Below are 26,016 nucleotides of genomic sequence, written 5' to 3'. Positions count from 1 at the left end.
TTTTATGCAATGATAACACTGTTATTGTTAGCGAGCCAGAAAAAAACCCGAGTACATACATCATGACTTGCTGTGCCTGTAAGAGCATACCCTCCAATATTTCTCCTATGAAAATAGGGACTTCCTATTGCATAATAATAGTAATTTTATTATTTACGCCCCACCCATCTGACTGGGTTACCCCAGACATTCTGGACAGCTTCCAACATATATGAAAACATAATAAAACATTTCTTAAAACCCTTCGCTATACAGGGCTGCCTTCAACTGTCTTCTAAAGGTTGCATAGTTACTTATCTCCTTGGCTCAGGGGTCACATAACTCCATACCCTCCAACATTTCTCCTATGAAAATAGGAATATCCTAAGGAAAAGCTCACTGGAAGGACAGATCCTGAGGCTGAGACTCCAATACTTTGGCCACCTCATGAGAAGAGAAGACTCCCTGGAAAAGACACTGATGTTGGAAAAGATGGGGGGCACAAGGAGAAGGGGATGACAGAGGACGAGATGGTTGGACAGTGTTCTCGAAGCTACCAGCATGAGTTTGACCAAACTGCGGGAGGCAGTGGAGGACAGGAGTGCCTGGCGTGCTCTGGTCCATGGGGTCACAAAGAGTCGGACACGACTAAATGACTAAACAGCAACAAGGAAAAGAAGGACATTCCAGGATCAAATTAGAACTGTAAATCCAGGACAGTCCCTGGAAAATAGGGACACTTGGGGGATCTATAGGAGTTTGTTAAATCCACTGAAGTTAGCAGCTATTGGAGAGAGATCTGCTTTTAGCTGCAGGGAGTGGGGCAGTAAGTTAGTCTGAGGTCCTCAGCCACGGGTTACAAAACGATTCCCTCTGATGCCCAAGTTTTCCCCTAAGTTTTAAAAATCTAGCACAGGGAGGGGAATCCTTTCCCAGTCTGAGGGCCACATTCATTTCTGAGAGACCCAATGGGGTCCACATGCCAGTAGTAAGTGGGGCCAGAGAAAAATGCATGTATTTTTTCCCCTTTGTACAGTAGGGTGGGACGCAGGTGGCGCTGTGGGTTAAACCACAGAGCCTAGGACTTGCCGATCAGAAGGTCGGCGGTTCGAATCCCCGCAACGGGGTGAGCTCCCGTTGCTCAGTCCCTGCTCCTGCCAACCTAGCAGTTCGAAAGAACGTCAAAGTGCAATTAAATAAATATGTACCACTCCGGCGGGAAAGTAAACAGCGTTTCCATGCACTGCTCTGGTTCGCCAGAAGCGGCTTAGTCATGCTGGCCACATGACCCGGAAGCTGTACGCCAGCTCCCTCGGCCAGTAAAGCGAGATGAGCACCGCAACCCCAGAGTCGGCCATGACTCGACCTAATGGTCAGGGGTCCCTTTACCTTTACAATAGGGTAATTTCTAGACACACTCACACATCCTTCTCTGTGGGGCGCTCGGTGCTCAGTGCACACCCCTGAGATGCTCGTTGTTTGCTGCACACACTCCTGATGTGTGCCACGCCCCCACAGGCGGCGCCCCACACCCCCTGGGACACGCACCACGCCCCTTGGGACGCGCATCAGCCATGCCCCCCGGGTTGTACACCACTCCTGGTGCCGGAGCAGGTAGCTTCGCCACAGATTATTTCAGTTCTCGCCAGGCAAAACTGAGGCATCTGATCAAGTCCTGTATTTTAAAAATAAGCTTAAAGATGTTTTTATGCCAGGCAGAAGATCAGCTGGGTTTGGCATATGTTTATCTTCCCGGACAAGGGCCCCCCTGATTTATAGCAGGAGCCAAAATTCTCAAAGTTGTAAAAAGGGAATTACAGGCTGAGAGCAAAGGTTACTAGGTTACTGACCCTACAGAATACAATCAAGCTGCAAAAGCACTCATTGTTTAACAAAATATAATACCGTGTGTCTTCCATTAGAGATTTGAGCCACAGGTTAAGGGCAAGAGCTAATGGGAAAAGCAGCTGGCCAGGAAAGGGGTTGTAAACTGAAGAAGTTGCTTCTAAAAATCTATATATGTTATGTATGAAATATATTGGCTTAAATGTAATTATGCAAAGGATTTAGAAAGTAAGAAATGTTAGATTCTTATGTTAGATTCTTATTTCATAGAATCATAGAATCATATAGTTGGAAGAGACCACAGGGGCCATCGAGTCCAACCCCCTGCCAAGCAGGAAACACCATCAGAGTACTCCTGACATATGGTTGTCAAGCCTCTGCTTAAAGACCTCCAAAAAATGAGATCTTTCATTGATGATGTGTGAGAATGTGAACCCAAGATCTCTTACATCTGTTTAAAATAAAAATTTAAAACCATTAACCATCTGTTTTGGAGGGCAAGGAGGGCAAGAGGTGAGCTGGTAATTAAGGTACCTTGTTGAGGCAAATGTAAGATATATGACTACTTATTTGCCATTTATAGATAGAAGGAAATATAGCTCTTTGTCTCCCATAAAAGGTAATAGGAAATGGGTGTATCTTTTATTATTGGTTCTAGCAAACAGCCAATAGGAATTTCAACCAGGCTGATTGGACAGAGGCAGCCAAAGGAGGAGCAAGGGGCTGGGCTGAGGAAATATAAGTGCTGGCCATCAGGGCTGGAGTGGGCAGAGCTTTGGTAACCATATACCACTGTGTCTCTCATTTATTTGTCTGACAAATAAATTATTATTTTAATATCTCTATTGCTGTGTTGAATATTTCATTCCAGCTAAGCGTTAACCACAAGCAGGGTGCTACAAAACCATGTGGGGTTGCCTTGGGAAGTCTTCTGAGGCCTGGAGGCCTGTACTTGGTTCCCGAACCTAAGGTTGCTCACCTCTGATCTAGCAGATACATTAAGAACCACTTTCCCCTGCTCATTTCCTCTTGTCCTGTCTGATCAGCATCTGCAGACCTACCGAAAGTCCACCGCCTGGCTGAAGTTCGGCAGATGGCTGCAAGAACTGCAGCCTTTCTAGTTGCGGGTTGAACCAAAGGCAAGATTTTTCCGGAAGGCCTGCAGACGCCATTTTGGTAGTCAAGATAAACCTCAAGGCTAATAGGTAGCTGTTGCAAGGATAAGCTCACCTAGGGTCATGCACTTGCTTTCATATCTTTGCATTTTTAAATAAATTAACGGATCATGGCAAACAGGGCAGGTTCCATTTCGCTGGGAGCTGAGTCAGGCCAGATGGAGTTGGCTGTTGCTAAGGCAACAGGGGAATTAGGGAGAAGAGATTTGTCTGAAGAGAATTGATCTCAGGTAGATTAGCAGCTTGCTCTTTGAACGATAGAGGTGTGTGCAGACTTGGGGAGGGAGAAAACGTCCGATTGCAATTCCTTTGAAAAATATTAGGTCCTAACAAGACAACTTTACAATAATGAATGTTTCTTCTAAAAACAAACAAACCCCGGTTTACAACAGTTTATGATTCATTCTACTCCCCATCATCTGCAAGTCTGTATTGCCAGAACATCATTATACACTTATTCTGGCATTTAGTATAATTATTGTGAGAAACAAAATGGCTGAGTAAGGCATCCTGTAGAAAACCTGTGTTCCTTCTGATGTTGTTGGACTGCAATTCCCATCACCCCCACCAATTGACTATGCTCACAGGGGCTTATGGGAGTTGGGAGTCCAACATTGTCATGTTCCCCATCCCTGTCCTAAAGATTCTCATCCTATGAAAATTAGACTCCTTGCAGCAAACAATTTATTTATGTATTTAAGCAATTCAATTTTCGGAAATACCCAGAGTGGCTTACAATAAACTATAAAGCCCTAATAATAAGATCAGCAAACTGAAAACAAGAACAGAAAATTGGGGCTCATTGTCCAGAATAAAAAGTGGGAGGTGATCTTTAAGGTAACAGGAGAACCTGCAGCCCTACAGAGGTGGCCAATGATCAGGGCAGTGGTGGCCTGGGTGGTGATAGGTCAGAGCCACTGAGACAGCCTCCCACCTTACTTGGATGTGACTGAGAACAGGAAATGCATGGGTTTGCAGGTGTACCACTGAAGCCAAGAGGTGGTCCTTCTAACCATCACACACAACCCTGACATCACCGGTGCCCTGCTCCAGCTCTCTCCAGGGCAGGATCAAGACACATCAAAGAAGCAATTCCACCCAACATGTTGTAAACTTCATAGAGGGAAGTTCTGTTGGCAAAAAATGGTACTCCAAAGAGCCATCTGGTGTCATAGAGTTATAACGCATATAGTGGTACCTCAGGTTACATACGCTTCAGGTTACAGACTCCACTAACCCAGAAATAGTACCTCGGGTTAAAAACTTTGCTTCAGGACTATATGGGGCTGGCAGAAATGACGGGCAGAATCCGAGACCAGGGGAGAGAGACAGCGGAAGAAGATTGGAAGAAATTTAAGGACTATCTTAAGAAATATTGCAAAATTAATGAATGTTAGAATGGCGTTGGCTTAGAAATTGCGTGGTTTTCAGCTGAATTGGATAAGCAACAAGAAAAGAAGGGTTAAAAGTTTAAATGAAATTAAGGGGAAGGATTTGCTGAACTAACATAATAGAAATTGGAATACAGAGAGGGGAGGTATGGAGAAGTCGGGAAAGTAAGGTATAAGAATGAAATTATACTTGTTCTTTTTTGTTTTGTTTTTTTGTCTGTGTTATATTATTGTTTTATTTTGCTTTTATACAATTATTGGAAAACTCAATAAAATTCTTTTTTTAAAAAAAAAGAACTTTGCTTCAGGTATGCTGGACCAAGTGTATATGACAATGTGTATGGAATTTTGTGCCGTTTTTATTTTTATTTTAAGGGGATGGGAACTGCAAAGTGACTGGGCAAGCTGAACTCAAAAATGTGAAAGTGATCAAAATTGGAATGAATAGATTGGGCCATCCCTGTTCCCAGCCCCTGTATTTGACTTCCTCTCGGCCAGAACTTCCAGGGACTGAGGTGCTCAGACCTTCATGTAAGGCACCTGCTCTGCTGCTAAGCTAGGGCCTTCCCCTCCTAGATCTTCTGCATTTTGGATTAGGTTGCTGATGGGAACAGATTCCCTGACATCTCTCCGACAGGATAATGTAGTGTGTGGCACGGCCTCCTTGCCGAGGAACTAATTGAATGTCTTTCCAGCTCCTCAGCTTTCCATGGCCAAATTATGGCTCACCTTATCACTTACAAAATGATTAACAAACTAAAGATTTATTACTGTACTCACACCGCTTTACAACTTGGAATGAATGTTTGTGCCATGTTCCGGAAACCTTATTATCTTATTTATTGCTGGTACCTCATAAATACTACCCATTAATCTTCTTCTGAACTGTCAGGTGACAGTTAGCTCTTTTCTCACATGCCCCCTCCCCATCTCAGTTTGTGTCGCTGTAATTAGGTACCAGGAACAGCTGATAATGGAAACAGAAATGCCATTAATTGTAGGGTTATTTTCTTCCTGCCAGACATCCGGTCATGGCAGGTTAGGTAACTTTATCACCTTTCAGCTCCAGTTAAAATCAATAAAATAGCTGTAGCCGTCAGACTGCAAGCATTGCATATTGATATGTCACAAGCTTCTTATCAATGCATACATGTGCAAATGCATTACTGCTTCCGATCATGAATGAGGGGGGAAATAAATTTGACTTTCTACATGTATCACATCATGGCGTGGGGATCTAGAATAACCTTCCATTCCTTATAACCTGTAATCAGGAGTGGACATTGGTAATACAGTTGTACCAGTGTGGTGTAGTGGTTAAGAGTGGTGGACTCGTAATCTGGTGGACTAGGTTCGATTCCCTGCTCCTCCACATGAAGCTGCTGGGTGACCTTGGGCTAGTCACACTTCTCTGAAGTCTCTCAGCCCCACTCACCTCACAGAGTGTTTGTTGTGGGGGAGGAAAGGAAAGGAGATTGTGAGCCACTTTGAGACTCCTTCGGGTAGTGATAAAGCGGGATATCAAATCTTCTTGGATCCTGAATGCCTTGTGACTCAAACATTCTGGCTCCTGAATGCCACAAACCCAGAAGTGAGTGTTCCAGTTTGGAAACGTTCAAACTTCCGGCGCGGGTTCCACGGCTTCTGACTGAGTGCAGGAAGCTCCTGCAGCCAATCGGAAGCCGCACCTTGGTTGTCGAACATTTTTGGAAGTCGAACGGACTTCCGGAATGGATTCTGTTTGACAACCAAGGTACGACAGTGTGGTGCCCTGTGAGAGGCCAAAATTTGACACAATCCCCACCATCATCACCCAGCGCTTACTCTGCCTTCCCGAAACCAGGTAAGTGAAGGGGGGTTGGGAAGGAGGTATGAGGGCTCCATCAGGGTCCCCAAAGCTGGGGAAATGCAAAACAAGTGATCGCTAGGCTTTGAGAAGGAGGCGGGAAGGCATGCCCTCAGCTCAGAGAAACTGGTCTCACTGCCCTAAATCCCTCTTTGCTGTGTGGTGGTGCTAGAAAAATATATCATGCGGGACACGGAATGAGGAAAACATAGTTTGGGGAGGTGGAGCAAGCACTGAACCATCCTTGACCTCACTCATTTAAGCATGCCTGCATGGGAACTGCAGACAGTGTGTAACACTACAAAGCCCATGGTGCAAAACTAAATTCCCTGGATATGATAGACACACACTCTTCTTCTCAGATGCTTCCCCTTCCATGACTCACCCCCTTGCATATTGTTCACCCAACCAGCAAAAAACAACAGTGAGGAATATAGGAGTGGGGTCAAGTGATGGGCAGAACTTGGAGGACGGACTCAGGGACTGGGGAGATTAACCCCTAATAAAACGTAGAGCTGTGCAAAGCCCCCACTTTGGTTTGGAGCCCAAGTCAGATCAGGTCTGGCTCATCCTGAGTCAGATGAGGCCAGATCCAAGGTACCAAATTGGGCCCTGAACCAGATCTAGGTGTGGATGTGCACAGACTCACTTTATGACCTCCAAGTCTCCTTCCTATGCTATGATTTTATGAAAATAGAAACACTCCTCCTAAGCATTTTCACCCCCAGGTTTCTGTTATTTTTCCCATGTAGGTCCTAAAACCTTGAAAACTCAGGTCAGATGAGGTGAACTGGCAGGTCCTGTCCCAGATTAGCTACCTCACAACCAAACCAGGCTAAGGGGGAAAAAATCCGCAAGTTTCCTTGCTGTGAATTGAGAGCTACTGAAGAACTCCAAACAAGATCATTTGTGTGCGGAACAAAGGCTGCATTTAGTACCAAGGTACAGTAGCACAAAAGAGTTAATGCCAGAACTTCAGAAAGCCTATTATGAATCTGTGAAATGTCACAACTCCTTTGCAGTCTGCGAAACACTTTATTTCCTTTTCCTTCTAAAACATCATTATGCTTCAGTAGGCATCGCAGAGTTGAAAGTAATGGAATGAGATCAACATCGCTGTTCTTTTCAGCTAGCGCCGCTTTTTCCCTCTGAGAAATTAATCAGGGTGTGTGTGTTTTAATACAGTATTTCTTTAAATACAGCACATTTTATATTTGGTGTTATGTCCTCATTGCAGATGGACTGGCAATAGTGTGCCTGGGTCTTAAATAATGGCATGGAATCAGAACTAGTGTTACTTCAAGAATGCAATGCCTCTGAACCATCTCTTTGACCATCTGCCAGAGATCCTTTAGCTAGGATTCCTGCATCGCAGGAGGTTAGACTAGATGATTCTTGGGATCCCTTCCAATTCTATAGTTCTGTAATTCTTTGGCAAAATACCATTACCAAGGCCCTGCTGATGATAGCACAAACACCATGGCATTGATAGCTAAATAACACATGTAGTTGGATAAAAACCCATAATGCCAGTTCAAACCACAGGTAATAGAATTGAATTCCCTGATAAATGGCCGTTCAGTTGACAATGAAGCTTTTCCCCATTTGCAAGGTATTACTTGTATTTTTCACAAACCCAAATATGCCACACAAGCATGAACACTATACTTCACCTGTTTGATGTATTACAGTATTTTAATATTTTTTTGGAAGCCGCCCAGAGTGGCTAGGGAAGCCCAGCCAGATGGGCGGGGTATAAATTATTATTATTATTATTATTATTATTATTATTATTATTATTATTATTATTTCTCTTGTTTATGAAGCTATGTCATGCAACATGTGACCGCAAAGGGCAATGAAAAATGAGAGAGCCATGCAATGGGTGGTGCTTGACTTTTACCAATAATGTACACTTGTATGCGCAGCTCTGCACTTATGCAGAGAGCTCCTGCAGGTTAATGGAAATAATGCAGAAGGCAGAAGGGCAATGCCAGTGAATCATTTTTGAAGATGAGTGGGTGAACCATCTCTCTGTGTTGTGACCAACAGGATTAGGTCCTGCAATAGTGTTGCCTGTGTAGATTTACGGGGATAGAGCAGGGATCTGGGTTTGCTGGAGGTTCTGGTCCCTGTGTTTGTGGATCTGTTTTGTGAGCTGCTGCTGGTTTCTGATCGGGAGGCTGTCTGTAAGCAATGGCAGACCTGTCACCAGCATGGTGGGGCTTCGCCACTCACCTGACCTCCATATAGCTGAGTCACAGCAGGACAGAGAAGAGGAGGGGTGCAGTGGTGAGGCCCGTGTGGTGCAAACAAACCAGTGGTGTCCATGTGGAGCTCCTGCTGTTGTGTTTGCACCTTACTTGTTTATTTAATTTATCATTCAAATGTGTATACCACCCTTCAAAAAGAGATCCCAGGGCGGCTCACAGAATAAAATACAAGATAAAACACCAGCAAATAATTAAACCAAAACAACAAAACATTATCCTCTCCCCTTCCCACAGATACATTTAAAAGGCTGTTGGATATTAATCAGACAAAGGCCAGGTTGAAGAGGAACGTTTTCACCTGGCACCTAAAAATATATACAGTGGTACCACTGTAATGAATATAGAATAATATATAATGAAGGTACCAGGCGAACCTGCTTGGGGAGTCCATTCCACTGTCAGACAGCTCTTGCTGCCAGAAAGTTCTTCCTGATGTTGATTTGGAATCTACTTTCTTGAACAGAGTTACCTCGGGTTAAGAACTTAATTCTTTCCAGAGGTCTGTTCTTAACCTGAAACTGTTCTTAACCTGAAGCACCACTTTAGCTAATAGGGTCTCCCACTGCCACCACACCGCCGGAGCACAATCTCTGTTCTCATCCTGAAGCAAAGTTCTTAACCCGAGGTACTATTTCTGGATAGCAGACTCTGTAACCTGAAGCGTCTGTAACCTGAAGCGTATGTAACCCGGGGTACCACTGTAACTTGAAGCCCTTGGATAAGGTCCTACACTCTGGAGCAAGAGAAAACGAGCTTGCTCCATCTTCCATAAGACAGCCCTTGAGATATTTGAAGGTGGCTATCATATCCCCTCTGAGTCTCCTCTTTTCCAGGCTAAACATACCCAGCTCTGTCAACCATTCCTCCTAAAGCTTGGTTTCCAGACCCTTGATCATCTTGGTTGCCCTCCTCTGCTCCAGATTGTCAATGACTAGCAGGTGGTTAGGGTTTGCAGGAATGGACCCAGAAGGTTGGATTGAGGGATGTGGTGGGTCAGATTATGCTCACAGCCCAAAGGTTTCCACCCCTGCTGGAGATCATTGGTGCTGTATTTGTCAACCACCTATGTAAATAAAACGTTTTGACTATCCTTGGAAGCAACTTGGAAGCAACAGCCTTTAGTTTCAAAACGACAGTCCTTGGTGGTGATGTTCTCCTCTGAGATGCTTGCCCCAAACAGGAATGAGGGCGAAAAGTTCAGGAACACTTGCAAACTTTGACTAGCCACTGTGGGATTATTTCTTTGAAGCTGGACTCTGCCAGGTCTGATGTTAATTACCAAAAGCAGAGGAGGTCAGCAAAGGCATTGACACCTATCTGGAGGTGATGATGCTTAATCATCACCACTTACTGAACACTTGAATTGGTCTGCCAGCTGAAGGAGGAAGCTTACTGAGGTTTCTTGGAGACAATAGGTACCTTAGACCTCCTTGGGACACTTTTTGCTGTTTCCCAGAATGTGATTACGTTCGCCCCGCTTTGGGAGAATCTTGAGGTGAGTTTTAATTTAGAGATAACTACTGGATCAAAAACTATAGCCAAATAAGCTGTTCTATCTCACTTAGCCTCACAGAATGAAAATGTCTAGAGTTACCCTGAGGGGAATGAATGAGTATTACACCATCTTAAACTCTGGGCTCCAGATGTTTTCTGGACCCCAATATCGACAATATCAGAAGTTCCAAAATATGTTAACCCTTTGCCTAGGAAGGGATTTGTGTGATGTAGCTAGCAGCCTCTAATTGTTGGGTTCTATCCAGAAGCAATGAGAATTGGAAAAATAAGATGTTCCCAGGATCTATTTCCCACTTTATCAACACCATTTCCAACCAAGCAAGCTTGCTTCTCAGTGATCACAAAGACCTTTGCGTGGACAGGCGGAGTCCCCCAAACCCTGGGCGGCTCCTGTGTGGAATAACAACTCAAGACAACGTGCTATGGGATTAAAATTGGCCACAACTTTATTATGTTTCAGATGTGGGTAGACCTTGGCTCAGACACTGGGCATTTATCGCTCCCAGTCCCCCACTGGGGATCTGGGGAACATCAGGGTTATCCAGTGTGTCGGGGGGATGGGCTGGCTCTGGAGAACATATGTGCAAGCAGAGAGAGACTGCCCTCATTACGCTGCCGTAGCAGGGGAGAGCAATGGCAACCTCTTGGCGTACGGCCAAAGCCTCCCCTCAAACAACCCCTTTAACGGGGAACCCTGGTATCGCTGCCGCAAAGAGGGGGGCATGGGTCACTGCTGCACGCCACACACCCCATTCAGGGAAGATAGACCAAAGGATTCCACCCAAGGCCTGATACTGCCAAAGTGGTGACATTTTGCTATGAGAAAGGCAAACCTGCCAATGCAGGGGAATTCCCTTCCGGCCCTTCAACAGCGATCCTGACGTAGCAGCGCTCACATACGGTGGAGAAAAGGTTAACCTGCAAAAGAAGTCTTAACTGAGGGTGGGTAGGGTGGGATAAGCTGTGGAGCCAACTGATGTTTCCCAGGTAAGATCCTCCCTCTATTGTGTGGGCGGGTAGTCCCTCCCCCTACCTGGCCTTATCACCTTGGCAACGCTTCCCCAGGCGGGATTGGGCAACTGACTGAGGTAGGCGGAGACCTCCAGGTATCCCACCTGGGGAGAGGCGAAGCCAAGCCTGTGCTAATGGAGCTGCATAGGGTCCAGGGGCTGCGTGCAACCACGCAAAGGGTGCCCCCATTTAATGTGGGGAGCGGTCATTGTTGCTTCCATCCTCTACTTTGTAAAGAACTCATCGGTATATTTAAAAGAAAGTGCTGAACCTGCCGCTCTGCACTCTTGTTTTTTTCATTGCCGAAAAGCTAGCTTGTCATGAATCTGATAGAGGCCCTTCTGCTATGTAGAATAGATCAATCATGGCTCCATCAGGGAAAGCGTTTATTTTTGGAACAAAGGAAGGGTAACAAATTGAATCAGAAACTCATCACACTGGAGCCATTGACACTTGTTGTCAGCATGCAGCTTTTACTAAACATGGTAAAGGCTAGAGACAGTTTCATCTGCTCTAAAACCCAGACTGGAACCATGGTGGTAGTGTTTCCAGAGTGAATCCAGAACATGCTGTTTTTTAGCAAGTTCTAGTCCAGGTCCAGAAATAAAGGAAAGCCTTCTGTGACGGGAGGGAGAATGCGAAGGAAAGCACGGTTGGGGAAGGGCCTACCCAAACCTATATCTTCTTTGAAGGCCCTGTTCTATGTAACACCACCAAGATGGGCAGTGGCACCCCAGTTATGAAATAGCCTCCCCAAAGAGACTCACCCAGTGCCTTCTTTGTGGTCATACTGGCATCATATTATTGTTCATCCATGTTTTTTTCTTTTAAATCTAGCCTGTTTTGTGCAATTTCACGTTTAATTTGTATACCACCTTCCTACATTACTACACGCAAGGCATACTTTGGCCACCTCGTGAGAAGAGAAGACTCCCTGGAAAAGACCCTGATGTTGGGAAAGATGGAGGGCACAAGGAGAAGGGGACGAGGTGGTTGGACAGTGTTGTTGAAGCTACCAGCATGAGTCTGACCAAACTGCGGGAGGCAGTGGAAGACAGGCGTGCCTGGTGTGCTCTGGTCCATGGGTTCACGAAGAGTCGGACACGACTAAATGACTAAACAACAAAATTGTTATGTATTATATTCTGAACTTCAACCACACTCTATCAAGAAATTGAGTGGTGACACTTCTCAGAAAAGTCCAGTCAAAGCAAAGAACCACTAATTATGTATTGTGCCTAATTTGTGCCTTGCAGAAGGTATTATTTTGCTTAACTGAGCAAATGCCTATTCCATTATAACAATTATGGATGTTACATGCCATGTTGCATGCTGCTAGCTGTCAAATGCTTGAAAATCACTAAGAGAGGTTCATTGGTCATCGTGCACTCCTCTGCAGCTTGGCCTAGCGCAAGGGTGACCTGCAGAACTGGTGGATTCCAAGTCCCACCAGCCCTAGCCAGCATGGCTATCGGTTGGAGTCTGCAATCTCTAGAAGGACCACAATGGCTGCCTCCAGCCTAGAAGGACATTAGTGTCACCCAGGCAGCTTACCTGGTCTTGGCATTTGTTGCAACATCCATGATTACTCATGAGGAAATCTTTGTGGAAAGAGATCTTGCAATAATAATAATAATAATAATAATAATAATAATAATAATAATGTATTACTTATATCCTGCCTCCCCAGCCACTCTGGGTGGTACCCAACAGAATATTAAAAACACAATAAAACATTAAAAATTCCCTAAACAGGGCTGCCTTCAGATGTCTACTAAATGTCAGGTAGTTGTTTATTTCCTTGACATCTGATGGGAGGGCGTTCCACAGGGTGGGCGCCACCACCAAGAAGGCCCTCTGTCTGCTTCCCTGTAACCTCACTTCTCGCAGTGAGGGAACTGCCAGAAGGCCCTCGGCGCTGGATCTCAGTGTCCGGGCTGAACAATGGGGGCGGAGACACTCCTTCAGGTATACTGGGCCAGACATTAAAACTCAAAGTGGTCATATAAGTAAAAAATCTTCATCAACAGCCCCTGATGTTTTCTCCTACATTCTGAGAGTGAGGTATACCTCAAATGATTGTCGAGAGAGAGAAGAGAGAGATTAAGTCCTTTGTAGCCTTAATGAGCAAGATTTAAATATCCTGAATAGCTCCAGAAGGGCTGCATTTGAACTTTGAAAGTAACAGTACTGGACAGCATGGTGGGATGGCAATACAAACCTGACCTCCCAACAGCTGAGTTGCTATTGGGTAGGGGCATGGCAACAGGGAGGCCCATGCAGTGCTAACACACCAGTTCAGCCACTGCAGGATGCTCTTGGTGATGTGTTTACACCACACCAACCTCCCTGCCACCTTGCCCCTCCCAGTGAATGAGAGAGATGAAAGAGAAGATGAATTTGCTAGCGTCCATATAGTCTTTGGGATTATATAGGAGCCCCGCCAGCTCCCATCTCAGCCTGTCCATGTATTGTTGTTGTCTACTAATTGTCGGTTGCCTGCTACCATCAGAAGAAAACTCACAGCATCCCTCCAGGAAATTCTATATTGCAGGTCACATATTATGTTCCTTAACATGATTGCAAACACAGTAGAAGCCCTGCCTCTAAACTTTGGGCTGCCATACATCTGGAGTTCCCCGGACATTTCAAAGGTGTAATTGACATCTGGGGAAAATTTCAGAAATGTGGTGCTTTGTACTGGATTTTAGGCAAGTCAATCAAAAAATCATGCTTTTCCTGGCATTTTTGCAACCCTACTCTAAGCCTCAGGGAAAATGCAATGAATATCAAATTTAGCTTCTATTTGACTTCAATAGGTGATGCTATAATAATTTTCTGATAAAATTTAGGTGTTCACCCTCCTTCTTTAGCAGCACTCCAAGGCCCATTATAATCCATGGGGGTCCTTTTTCACTCCTGAGCTGAAGCTGCTTTGATCTTAATGTTATTGTTTTTTGTCTTTCTGTGAGCATTTAATTGTACAAGATGTATTTCTGCATTAGCCATGGTAATTCACATTGCTTTCCTTTCTTTTCTTTTTAAATGGCTTTCACACAGAGGCAAACTTGGGATGGGAGGGCAAGAGAACAATATAATAAACAAGCAATTTTTTATGCCTATAGCCTTTTCCTGAAGCCCTCTCATTTCTAATTATGAAAACCAGTCTCTCTCACACTTTTGCCCCTAATTCTGCCTGGTTACTTGGACTCAGTCAGATTAGAATGTTGGGTTTGTGACATCACCTTCAGCTGCCATGGCAACGCTAGGGTACTCACCTGAGGATTCCACGGCTTCATGAAGGAGGAGACTAAAAGGAAGGAACCCCTTCAGAACAGGCTTTTTTTTAAAAAAAAGTGATTATTACTCAATTATTAAAATTGATGGTCATTTTCTTTCACCATTTCATGTGTTGCTTACATCCTGCTCTCCCTTCCTGGGCAGCCAGCAACGTAAACAGAAATTCAATTAATACAAAATACCAGACTAAAAATCAATGCAACAAAAACTCATATCAAAATATAGTATTCAAAAGCCAAATGCAGACTGAAACAGTGTCAGCAATACAGCGTACCTGGTTAAAACTGTAAGAATTAATTTAGAAACATGGCACTTTGAGAATTTGAAGAAATCGGAGACATTTTATGTAGCAAGCAACAAATAAGTGTAACATTTTAAAGGAGGGGTCTCCTTCTAACTTTGATGCTTCTACAGCATATCCCTATATCCCCATTTTTCTAACCATATAGGAGAGACCAGTCACATGTGCCTTTCCCTCCCAATCAGAACCCTGATGGAAGAGTAGATGCTAATCAGGTGGGAGATTCAGGCAATCTGCCCCACTCATGTGGTTGGAATATTTACAGTCACTCATCAGCAGTATGGGATTCCACCACAAGGATATATGGATCCCCTACTGCAAGTGGCATAAGAAAAGGGGAGTTCTTAAGTTTCACAGTCAGCTCCAATGTTGTTAGACTCCAACTCCCATTGGCCCCAGCCAGCATGGCCAATGATCAGGGATGGATAGTAGTTATTAAGGCAGCAACATCTGGAGGACCAGAGATGCTCCCATCCATGGTCTATACTGACTGGCAGAAACTCTCCAAAGTTTCAGATAGCAGTCATTTCCAGCACCACTTGGAGATGCCCAGAACTGAATAAGAACTTTTTGCATGGGAAGAATATGCTCCAATAATGGTATGTCCCACGGAGGACCTTGCGGTCTTCAAACAAAAGCGTCTTGGAGGTCCTGGGCCACAGAGAGGTTAGGCTGGCCTCAACCAGAGCCAGGGCTTTTTTGGCTGTGGCTCCAATCTGGTGGAACGCTCTGTCACAAGAGACTAGGGCCCTGCGGGACTTGACATCTTTCCTCAGGGCCTGCAAGACAGAGCTGTTCCACCAGGCCTTTGGCCAAGGCACAGTCTGACCCCCTCCTTTGGCAATCCTTACAGGCCTCTAGCCCAATGGTTGCCATTAATCTGATTTGAACTGATTTTAGAATGAAATGATTTTAGAATGTTGTATCAGTTTACTGTTGTTAGCCGCTCTGAGCCCGGCTTCGGCTGGGGAGGGCAGGATATAATTATAATTTTTTTAAAAAAATGGACCCAAATGCATAAATATTCCCTGTGCAAATCTAAAAATGCTTTAGAATCATAGAATCATAGAATTGGAAAGGACCCTGAGGATTGCCTAGCCCAACCCTGTGCAATGCAGGAATATGCAGCTGTCCTATACGGGGATTGAACTTAGCAACCTTAGCATTATCAGCACCATGCTCTAACCAACTGAGCTACCCAGGCTGACTAGTCAAAAGTGATTCTTGGGGATTTCTTGGTTGGGGAAACTTTGCAAATACCTGGAACTAGCAAAACTGACGGATTTAATAAGGAGAAAACCTAAAGCTATGGTTATGAAGCAACGGGAGTTCTTAAATGATTATTTACAAAACCAGGGCTCGACTATAAAAATCTGGTTGTGTTTAGAATACTCTTGTTCGTAATATAAAAAATACAAAGTGAGACATTAAGGAAATCCAAAGGGGAAATATGAAGAACAGAGGATCTGATGAATGGATTATTAAAAACGCGTGAGGCAAACGGTGGAAGTCTTTTTTTAAAAAAAACAACAACACTTTTTAAGGTAGATGAGGACAAGATGAAATTATACAATTGAATATAAATATAGATGGGAAATGGCTATGTATAGTGAATACTTACCTATTTTTTAAATTTTTCACCTATGATCCTTTTCTTTTACTTCTTTATTTTTTCTTTGTTCTTTTTCTCTTTTTTCTGATATCTTTCATTTCACTCCTTTATTGTGAATAGCATTTTATAGAGGTATAAATAAAGTATTCTCTAATTTTTTTCCTTGGTTATATGTGCTTTCTTTTGTTGTAAATATGTATGTTTTCTAATTTGTACTTAATAAAAATTAAAAAACAACACACAAAAAAACAAAAAAACCCCACAAAGGTGCTTCTTGTTGAGGCCAATGTGACTTACTCCCAGGTCAGTGAGTGCTTAGGCTCATATTTTACAGCCTACCCTATCCTATGTATGCCAACTTGGAAGAAATTGTATCCCGTGGGGCTAGCAAGCAGAGAAGATAAAGTGACTCTGGGTAATACTGAATCAGCCCATTGGCCCATCTAGCTCAATATTGTGCCTAAAGACTGGCAGCAGCTCTGCAGGGTTTGGGGCAGGGAATATTCCCAACCCTACCTGAAGATGCTCAGGATTGAACGAGGGACCTTCTATATGTAAGCAGATGCTTTACTGTTGAGTTGCAGCTCTTCCCAACTTAAGTGTGTCTTCTGTATGCATTTCCTTGGGATTAGGCCTGGGGTTTGCTTCAGAATAGACATTGATTGCCTTCGATGCCAAATTTGACACTTTTACCCTCTTTCCTTTCCAACACCCTTCAGTCGAATAGCATCCATCACTGGAGATAACAGGGGATGAGAAATTAAGAGACCATAAATCATTTTGTTATAAATACCAGTCTGCAAAAATTGGCACTTTTTGCAAGGAAGCAGATCAGAAGAATTTGCTTGAGAATTCCCTCCCGACCTAAGAACATTAAGACGAGTCTGCTAAAGTAGACCAGCGGTCCATTTAATCGAGCGTTCTCCTCTCATGTGGCTAGCTAGATGCCTGTGGAAAGCCTACAAGCAAGACACGCTGAGTGCAGCAACACTCTCCCTTCCTATGGTTTCTAGCAACTGGCATTCAGAGGCATTGTGTCTCTCACAGCGAAGGTAGAACATAGCCATTATGACCAGTAGCTGTTGGCTAAAGGTAAAGGGACCCCTGACCCTTAGGTCCAGTCGCAGACGACTCTGGGGTTGCGGCACTCATCTCGTTTTACTGGCCAAGGGAGCCGGCGTACAGCTTCCAAGTCATGTGGCCAGCATGACTAAGCCGCTTCTGACAAACCAGAGCAGCGCACGGAAATGCCGTTTACCTTCCCGCCAGAGTGGTACCTATTTATCTACTTGCACTTTGACGTGCTTTCGAACTGCTAGGTTGGCAGGAGCAGGGACCCAGCAATGGGAGCTCACCCCGTCACGGGGATTCAAACCACTGACCTTCTGATCGGCAAGCCCTAGGCTCTGTGGTTTAGACCACAGCACCACCCGTGTCCCTAGCACTTATTTCTGCTTGCCCATCCCCTCCTTTCTTTTCAGCTCTACTGCATGCCAGTGGCATTATTTGGAAAACCCGGAGCAAAATGAAACTGGCCTGAAGGCAGAGGCAAAGTTAGGAGGGCATATTTCAGAAGGCCATCCTTGAAACCAATTTTACGAACCAGCTCCCTCGGAGCAGAGCACAGCTGGGATGCTGCACAATTTTGCATACAAAGGACCCTCTTGTTCTCTGTGTGAACTATCGCACATCTCTTAATAAAAAGGGGAAAGAAAATTGCTCTTCGATGGCCATGATGAGCCCTTGGATACATAACAACTCCTTTAGCAACTACGATATTGCTAGACACAAATCCTGCCATATTATTAAGCAGTTCTAAGCACCCGAACAATGTAATGGTTCCTTCGAGACATATTATATAACACAAGGTAAAACATTATGGAAAATTGTCTTTAATTTATTCATAGTTTGGGGAATCAGAAGGGAGCACTGAGGAAGTGGAGGGAACCGATACAGATTATGCGGAAGAGCTGCACACTATGTCAAAGGACGCCTTATTTGCTCACCGTGATGCCTGCTCCATATGTCAAGACATTAGTGGGAAATAGGTAGCAGGAAGGAGCCGTAGCTCATTGGAGGAGAACTTGCTCTGCATGCATAAGAGCATAAGGAGAGCCTTGCTGGACCAGACCAAAGAGCCCTCAAATCCAGCATCCTGTTTCTCAGACCAGCCAATCAGATGGCTTCAGAAAGCCCACAAGCAGGCCATACAGGTGTTAGCCCTTTCCCACTGGTGCTCCCTAGTAAGTGGTATTCATAGGCATGCCGCCCGTGAACCTGGAGGGGGTGTGTGTCTCAGGTTCAGTCCTTGCATCCATCACAGGTCAACAACAAAAGCTAATGCTATTCTAGGCTTTATCAACAGAAGTACAGTGTCCAGATCAAGGGAAGTAATAGTACCACTCTATTCTGCTTTGGGACACGGGTGGTGCTGTGGGTTAAACCACAGAGCCTATGACTTGCCGATCAGAAGGTCAGTGGTTCGAATCCCCATGACGGGGTGAGCTCCCATTGCTCGGTCCCAGCTCCTGTCAACCTAGCAATTTGAAAGCACATCAAAGTGCAAGTAGATAAATAGGTACCGCTCCGGTGGGAAGGTAAATGGCATTTCCGTGCGCTGCTCTGGTTCACCAGAAGAAGCTTAGTCATGCTAGCCACATGACCCGGAAGCTGTACACTGGCTCCCTCGGCCAATAAAGCAAGATGAGCACCGCAACCCCAGTCGGTCATGACTGGACCTAATGGTCAGGGGTCCCTTTACCTTTACCTTTATTCTGCCTTGCTCAGACCACACCTGGAGTACTGTGTCCAATTCTGGATGCCACAATTTAAGAAGGTTGTTGACAAGTTGGAGCATGTGCAGAGGAGGGCAACAAAAGTGTTCAAGGGGGGGAAGCCTTATGAGGAACGGTTGAAGGAGTTGGGTATGTTTAGCCTGGAAAAGAGGAGACTCAGAGGAGATATGACAGCCATCTTCGAATATCTCAAGGGCTGTCTTATGGAAGATGGAACAAACTTGTTTTCTCCTGCACTGGAGGGAAGGACCCGAACCAATGGATTCAAGTTACAAGAAAGGGGATTCCAACTAAACATCAACTAAACTTTCTAAGGGTAAAAGCCGTTCAACAGCGGAACAGTCTGCCTCATGAGGTTGTGGATTCTCCTTTCTTGGTGGTTATTAGCAGAGGTTGAGTAGCCATCTGTCATGGATGCTTTAGCTGAGATTCTTGCATTGCAAGCAGTTGGGCTAGATGACCCTTGCGGTCCATCCCAACTCTACAATTCCATGATTCTGTTATACTAAGTGGTCCTGCCAAACCTCTCTCCAAACTGCTTACTTATAACTTCCCAGCCATCTTCAAAACGTCTGTTCAACTGGGACAAGGTGTACTGACACGTGCATGTAGAACATGCAATCTGTGCCCAATCCTTGCAGCCGTAAGGTATTTTATTATTCAAATTGGAACACCATGTCCACTTTTTCTGCCTCCACCACAGTGATGGCTACGAGATATTCTCACAAATGTACTGCTCACAGGATGACAGATTTCAAAAAATGCAAAAGAACGATATTTCCTATCTTCTCCCTTCTTCTCACTGACATGTTAATTGACATGCCAGATAATGAAGTCATCAAGTTATAATAATTTTATAATAATGCTAATTACTTGTACAGTTCCTGCGGCTAAAAAAAATAAATAATGATTCAGTTTTATTTTATTTTTAACAAGGGACTGTCCCTGCTTGCTCTGCTTACTAACCACCCTGCTATTTCCCCATATTAACTTCCTAGAGTTTCCCCTTTCCACCCCATGCAACTACTAATCTTGCTTTTCACCTTCTCAACCCCATTTCTGAAGCCACTTCTCTCTTCTATTCTGCAGCCCTGCTTTACATCCTTGTTTTCACCTTCACCCCATGTCCATCCCTTCTCCCCCTCCTTTTGTGCAAACCCCCCATGCACACAAACCAGCCCCAAAATAACCTCCTGCATCTTTCTCCTCCCTCCACCACAGCAACTACAAAGCACCCTTTTCACCTTCTGACCAATTCTGAGGTTACCATCCCCTCCTATTTTCATGACCCAGCTTTCATCTTCAGCCCCATCCCCATGCTTCCTGCTCCCTCACCTTTGCACACACACACCCAATTTTCCCCATCGCTCCCATTTTTCTTCCTCTCTCCTTGCTTTTTCAGCTTTCATGGGCAGCTCCATTTCCATGCCTTATCCTTACACCCAGTGCTTTTTTCTGGGGGGGGGACGCAGGGGGACGCATACCCCTAAACATTTTGTGAATCTAAGTTTGGCCTCATTGAGGGACAGTAGTTCAATATGCGTCGGAAAACGAGAGTAATAATTATAATAATAATAATTTATTATTTATACCCCGCCCATCTGGCTGGGCCTCCCCAGCCACTCTGGGCGGCTTCCATAGAAACCAAAAATACAGTAAAATATCACACGTTAAAAACTTCCCTGAACAGGGCTGCCTTAAGATGTCTTCTGAATGTCAGGTAGTTGTTTATCACTTTGACATCTGCTGGAAGGGCGTTCCACAGGGCGGGTACCCCTAAACATTTTTTAAAGAAAAAAAGCACGACTTACGCCTATTGTGCAGTCTCCCTTTTTACACACGCGTGCACACGCACACACAATTATCATCTTCACCCTTTTCCCCTGCCTCCTCCTTTCTCTGTTTTCAACTCTCTCTCACAGACAGACCACCTTGATTCCGATCACCAGGTCTCCTCCTCTCTCCCATTTTCCACTTCCCTTTGTGCACACACCCTATGCTGGTCAATGTTACGGTATCTTTTAGAACATGGGTAGGCAAACTAAGGCCCAGGGGTCGGATCTGGCCCATTAGCCTTCTAAATCCGGCCCACAGACGGTCCAGGAATCAGCATGTTTTTACATGAGTAGAATGTGTCCTTTTATTTAAAATGCAGCTCTGGGTTGTTTGTGGGGCATAGGAATTTGTTCACCCCCCCAAAAAAAAATTATAGTCCAGCCTCCCCCCAAGGTCTGAGGGACAGTGGACCAGCCCCCTGCTGAAAAAGTTTGCTGACCACTGTTTTAGAATCTTTAAGACCAATCCTGTCAGTTATCGTTTTCAGTTTGAGAAAGTGATGTTCCTTTGTTGGATGTTGATATGTATATGAGTGTTTGTTTGTTGAATCTGGAACTTCATGTTGTAAACAGCATACGGAGTGAAATGCATTGTGAGAAGGTGCTATTATTATTATTATTATTATTATTATTATTGATGCAGAGCCCTCAGATGTTGCATTGTAGTGAGGTATTTCACTGAAACTTCTGCCATTGTTTAAAATTGCCATTTCCCTCTCAATTTCCTCCATCCCTGCTTTGCTCAAAGTTCAGCTGTTATTTTAAACCACTACTTGCCCCCTCTCAGTGTTCCATCCTTCTCACGCTTATGCCATGGCCACTGTTGTCGTGCAATCTGCCTTCTCTTCTGCTGCCCTACCCAGCCCCGACTTCTCGAAAATTGAGAGCTGTGATGCAGCACTGCAAATCCTCCTTACATTTTTAAGCAAATAAGAAGAAAAGCTGTCTCTAACCACAGACTCGAGTAGATACCCTAATAAATTTAATGAGCTATAAGAATGTCATTTTAGCCACCAAAGTCCAACTGGAAGATGTTAGAAAAACCGAATTCTTCTTCTTTGCCACTTGGCTGAAGTGACATTTTCAGGAATGTTGTTAGCAAGAATCCTGTGTGTCATGATTTTATTATAACCAAGAAGGACCAATAATGTAACACAGAAGTGGAGACAGGAAGAGGACGGTGTGATCCAATTTAAATAATGAAATATTTTCTCCTCGTGGTGGACAGACTAAAAGTTCATGTCCTGCTTATAAATGCCAGCATTTCTTCCTGCACTTTAACAGTCTCTCTCTCTCTCCTTCCCTCCTTCCCTCCCTCCCTCCACCCCCACCCCAATAGCTGGTAGGTTACAAGCAATACATTTTACTATCTGAAAAAAGGTTTGACATGGCTGTCATCCCGTTGAGCTGACCTATGGATGCTATTGATCCATTTACTCATTTCAATTTCTAATCCACCCAATCACAAAATGCCTGGAGCAAGTGGGGAACACTTAAAGCAATGAGCCAATAAATAAACCAGTTGATTAAAAAAAATACCCCATTACAGTACAAAATACTGTGCACTGACAAAACGCACTATTTGCTTATCTCAAGAGTAGCTAATGTGAAGTCCTCTAAGTGATGTAGACTACAACTCCCATCATTCCTGGTCATTGGGCATGCTGGATGGGATGGATGGGAGTTGTAGTCCACACATGTTCTGAAGGATCCCATGTTGGCTACCCTTGCACTAGGCCAAGCTGCTGACTGAGTGCAATGAGCAAATCACCTTTCATGGGACCAAAATCCCGATGCAGCAAGAAGCAGAAAGCACTCCTGCAGAAAGATCTGTTCTCCTATATACTATACATTTTAGAAAGTGTTCTATTTGTCCATCTGTTTGCTCAATGTACATCTCAATGTACTGTCACCAAACTTGGCATGAAGGTTCTCACAGTCTTCATTGATGTTCAGATGCCAGGCACCATATTGATTCAAGATGATGGACCAAAATATGACATTGGCATGATTTCACCTTTTTTATTTTTCCTTTTCTTTTTCCTTTCCTTTTCTTTTTTGCATAGGTGACGATGTCTCTTGAAATAATAAAGTGGGAGTGGCAATTTACATCAATGTTTGAGTGCAATTTTGAATCACGATGGCAGGACAAAATGTGGCTTTGGTGTGAATTTGCCCAATTTTTGGCATGATGGGGCAAATTCGCAAATTTCACTACCCATTTGAAAAACACAATAATTTATGGTTCTACAAATTCCCAGGCAGTGACAGGCAGCCTCCGCTACTTCACCATACTGGGGAATCTAGAAATGGCTCTAACATGTCCTTCTTTTGACCAAAGTGGATGGAATTTACAGGCACAGTAGCCCCTCCAAGTTGGATTAAGCGTGTAAAATTGCAAACAAATAGGTCCAAGGGCAATTGTGGTGGAAGCAAAAGGAATTCACTTTCCTCCATAGTTCATTGTGGGGGTGGAAGAGAAGAAGTCTGTCTCTTTCTTATGCTTAGGAGATGAGCAAGCAGTGTGTAGTCCTACTTGTACATTAAAAAAAAAACTTTGCAGCTTCACAACAGCCCTTCCTTTCCAGTGCTTCTGTCCTCCAGTAGACATTATAGGCTTGAAAAGGTCTTATATTTCTTCAGTGGACTTTGGACTTTATAACATGGGGCTTTCCAAAACACTGTCTGCAAAGTTCTGAATTGTTGTTTTCCATGAAGCAGAGCATTTGTTTGTTTGAAAAAAAGAAAGCTTAAATGAAGCTTTTAACTTTCAGAACTGCAAGCATTCCACATCTGGCAGAACATTGGTTGGATTACAGGCCCAGTGCATTATGGGAAACTCCTTGCTAAGCCTGGTTCCCTCTGCTAGGCCTAAGGCATCCCAAAATAGAGGAGAGTCCCTACTACATAGATTGACAAGATAGCAAGACGAGAGAACCCCTTCCTGCTGCAAAAGTTAGGAGTCTGGAGAGACGGGATTATTAAAATGTATTTGAAAGAAAGATTGAGTTTTGTGCTCCCGGCATTTGCTGCAAATACAGTCGCTTCCGATTTGCATCGTGAGGCAGCAGAACTATTTCCTTGTAATTATGTGAACGTCAAAGTGATTGGCAGGGGGAAACGGGCTGAGCTGCTTTGTGACAGCACACCTGCCTGCTTGGTCTGCTGCAGAACGAGGATCTGTCACTGGCGGTGGACACTCGCTCTCAATCCTTAGTTCTCCGAGAGGCGGTTGCCATGGATACAACCCAAAGATTGCCTTTGTTCAATATGAGACTTAGTCTTGATGCCTTGGAATCAGAATTAGGATAACATTGCGTTCAGGTGGGGGGAATCGTTATCATGCAATCTGCCAGCCCAAATATCAGGCCCTTGTTTTTGTTTTGTTATTAAGGATACGTTGATAAAGGACCTACCTGTGCTCCAGAACCAATGCCTTCATTCTATGCTAGACACATGGAGATGGCAGTTGGTATCAGGACATCTGTAAAAGGTGAGCCAGGAATGCAGGAACCAGAAACTAGGAATCAAAGTTCAGGGGACACACAGGGATACACCAGATGAAGGAAGTCCCAAACCAAAGAGGAACTTCTGTGTATCCCTTCCTGTCCAGGAGGGCCCATTGTGTGGTGCCAGTCCAGGGTCTATATAATAATAATATAATAATAATAAATTTTATTTATATCCCGCCCTCCCCAGCCGAAGCCGAGCTCAGGGTGACTAACAACAATAAAATAATACAACATGCTAAAATCATTTCATTATAAAATTAGTTCAAATCAAATTGATGGCGACCATTGGGCTAGAGTTCTGTGAAGATTGCCAAAGGAGGGAGTCAGGCTGTGCCCTGGCCAAAGGCCTGGTGGAACAACTCTGTCTTGCAGGCCCTGCGGAAAGATGTCAAGTCCCACAGGGCCCTAGTCTCTTGTGACAGAGCGTTCCACCAGATTGGAGTCACAGCCAAAAAAAGCCCTGGCTCTAGTTGAGGCCAGCCTAACCTCTCTGTGGCCTGGGACCTTCAAGATGTTTTTATTTGAAGACCTTAAGTTTCTCTGTGGGACATACCAGGAGAGGCGGTCCCGTAGGTACGAGGGTCCTAGGCTGTAGAGGGCTTTAAAGGTTAAAACCAGCACCTTAAACCTGATCCTATATCACAGTCAAAAGGATGTTTCAAGTTGCAGGACTGGTAGTTCATCACATGGGGCAACTATTGAAATTGCAACAACAGGGGTCATTCAGTTTGTAACTTGAGGGTTAACTTATTGGTAAGTCAAGCAGGAGAGGTGTGCACTATTTTAATGTTTATTTATAAATCGTTTGGATGCCACCTTTCTGAGCACAGCCCCTCCAGAGCAGCTCACAACATCACAAAATAGTACATCTATAAAATCCAATAGCAATAGCAAGGGAATTATAGCAAGGGGTTTTGCCATCCTTTAAAAACCGAAGCCACTTAAAACAGATATCTATATAAATTACCACCCGGCCAACATGGTCATCGATGTTAAAATAGCCAATTCTGAAAAAACAACCACTGGGGATAAGCGGCCCAAAATAGACATGTTTTCAAGGCTTGCTTAAACATGTACAATATTGTAAGTCAGGTGGAACCAGACTAAGTGACAGCAGTGGTGGCAGGTGCCCATTGTGACTCATAGGAAAGAAGGCAAAGAGAGCAACAGTAGGTAGGGCCTAAGCCAATGACAGGCAGAATCGCCATCTGACTGGTTGTGAACAAGAAGGGAGTCTGCTTTGGGGAGGATAAGGCAGATTGAGGTTGGTGGGACACTGCCACCCCATTCAACCTAATGGAACAGCCTCCACTGCTTCCAAGGACCACTTGCCAGTGGTGTTCCAAAAATGGGCGGAGCAGCAAATGTAAATTTTACCTTTGTCCAGCCCTTTAACTCAATAGTGACCACTGATGCCACACAGGTGGGGCACCATTGCTCTCCCAGCTTCTCCAAACACCAGCCTTTACCCAGAAAGTGCAGGAAGGAGTGAGACATGGTGTCAGGGACTGACTAGATGAGGAGGAGTGGTGGAAGCCACCTGAGTGTCAGGAGCTCGTCCTACACTCGAGTAGGACTCTGGCAAAGACACATGCCCGACTGGCATGTTCTCTCCCACCTGGCCAA

At 44.4% G+C, this 26,016-nt stretch overlaps 1 long non-coding RNA gene across 1 annotated transcript; it reads left to right on the top strand.

Annotated features, from left to right (window-relative positions):
- The first annotated feature begins 6,029 nt into the window (after positions 1-6,029).
- On the top strand, positions 6,030-24,357 carry LOC309366098. Its single transcript, XR_014166501.1, has 3 exons — positions 6,030-6,233; positions 6,989-7,178; positions 24,273-24,357. It is a non-coding gene; the product is annotated as an uncharacterized lncRNA (long non-coding RNA).
- The last annotated feature ends 1,659 nt before the right edge of the window (positions 24,358-26,016 follow it).

Source organism: Podarcis melisellensis (assembly GCF_964234715.1).
Source record: "Podarcis melisellensis genome assembly, chromosome: 3".
Taxonomy (NCBI): domain Eukaryota; kingdom Metazoa; phylum Chordata; class Lepidosauria; order Squamata; family Lacertidae; genus Podarcis; species Podarcis melisellensis.
The sequence above is the reverse complement of the archived record's forward strand: the minus strand, read 5'-3'. Positions and strand labels throughout refer to the sequence as shown.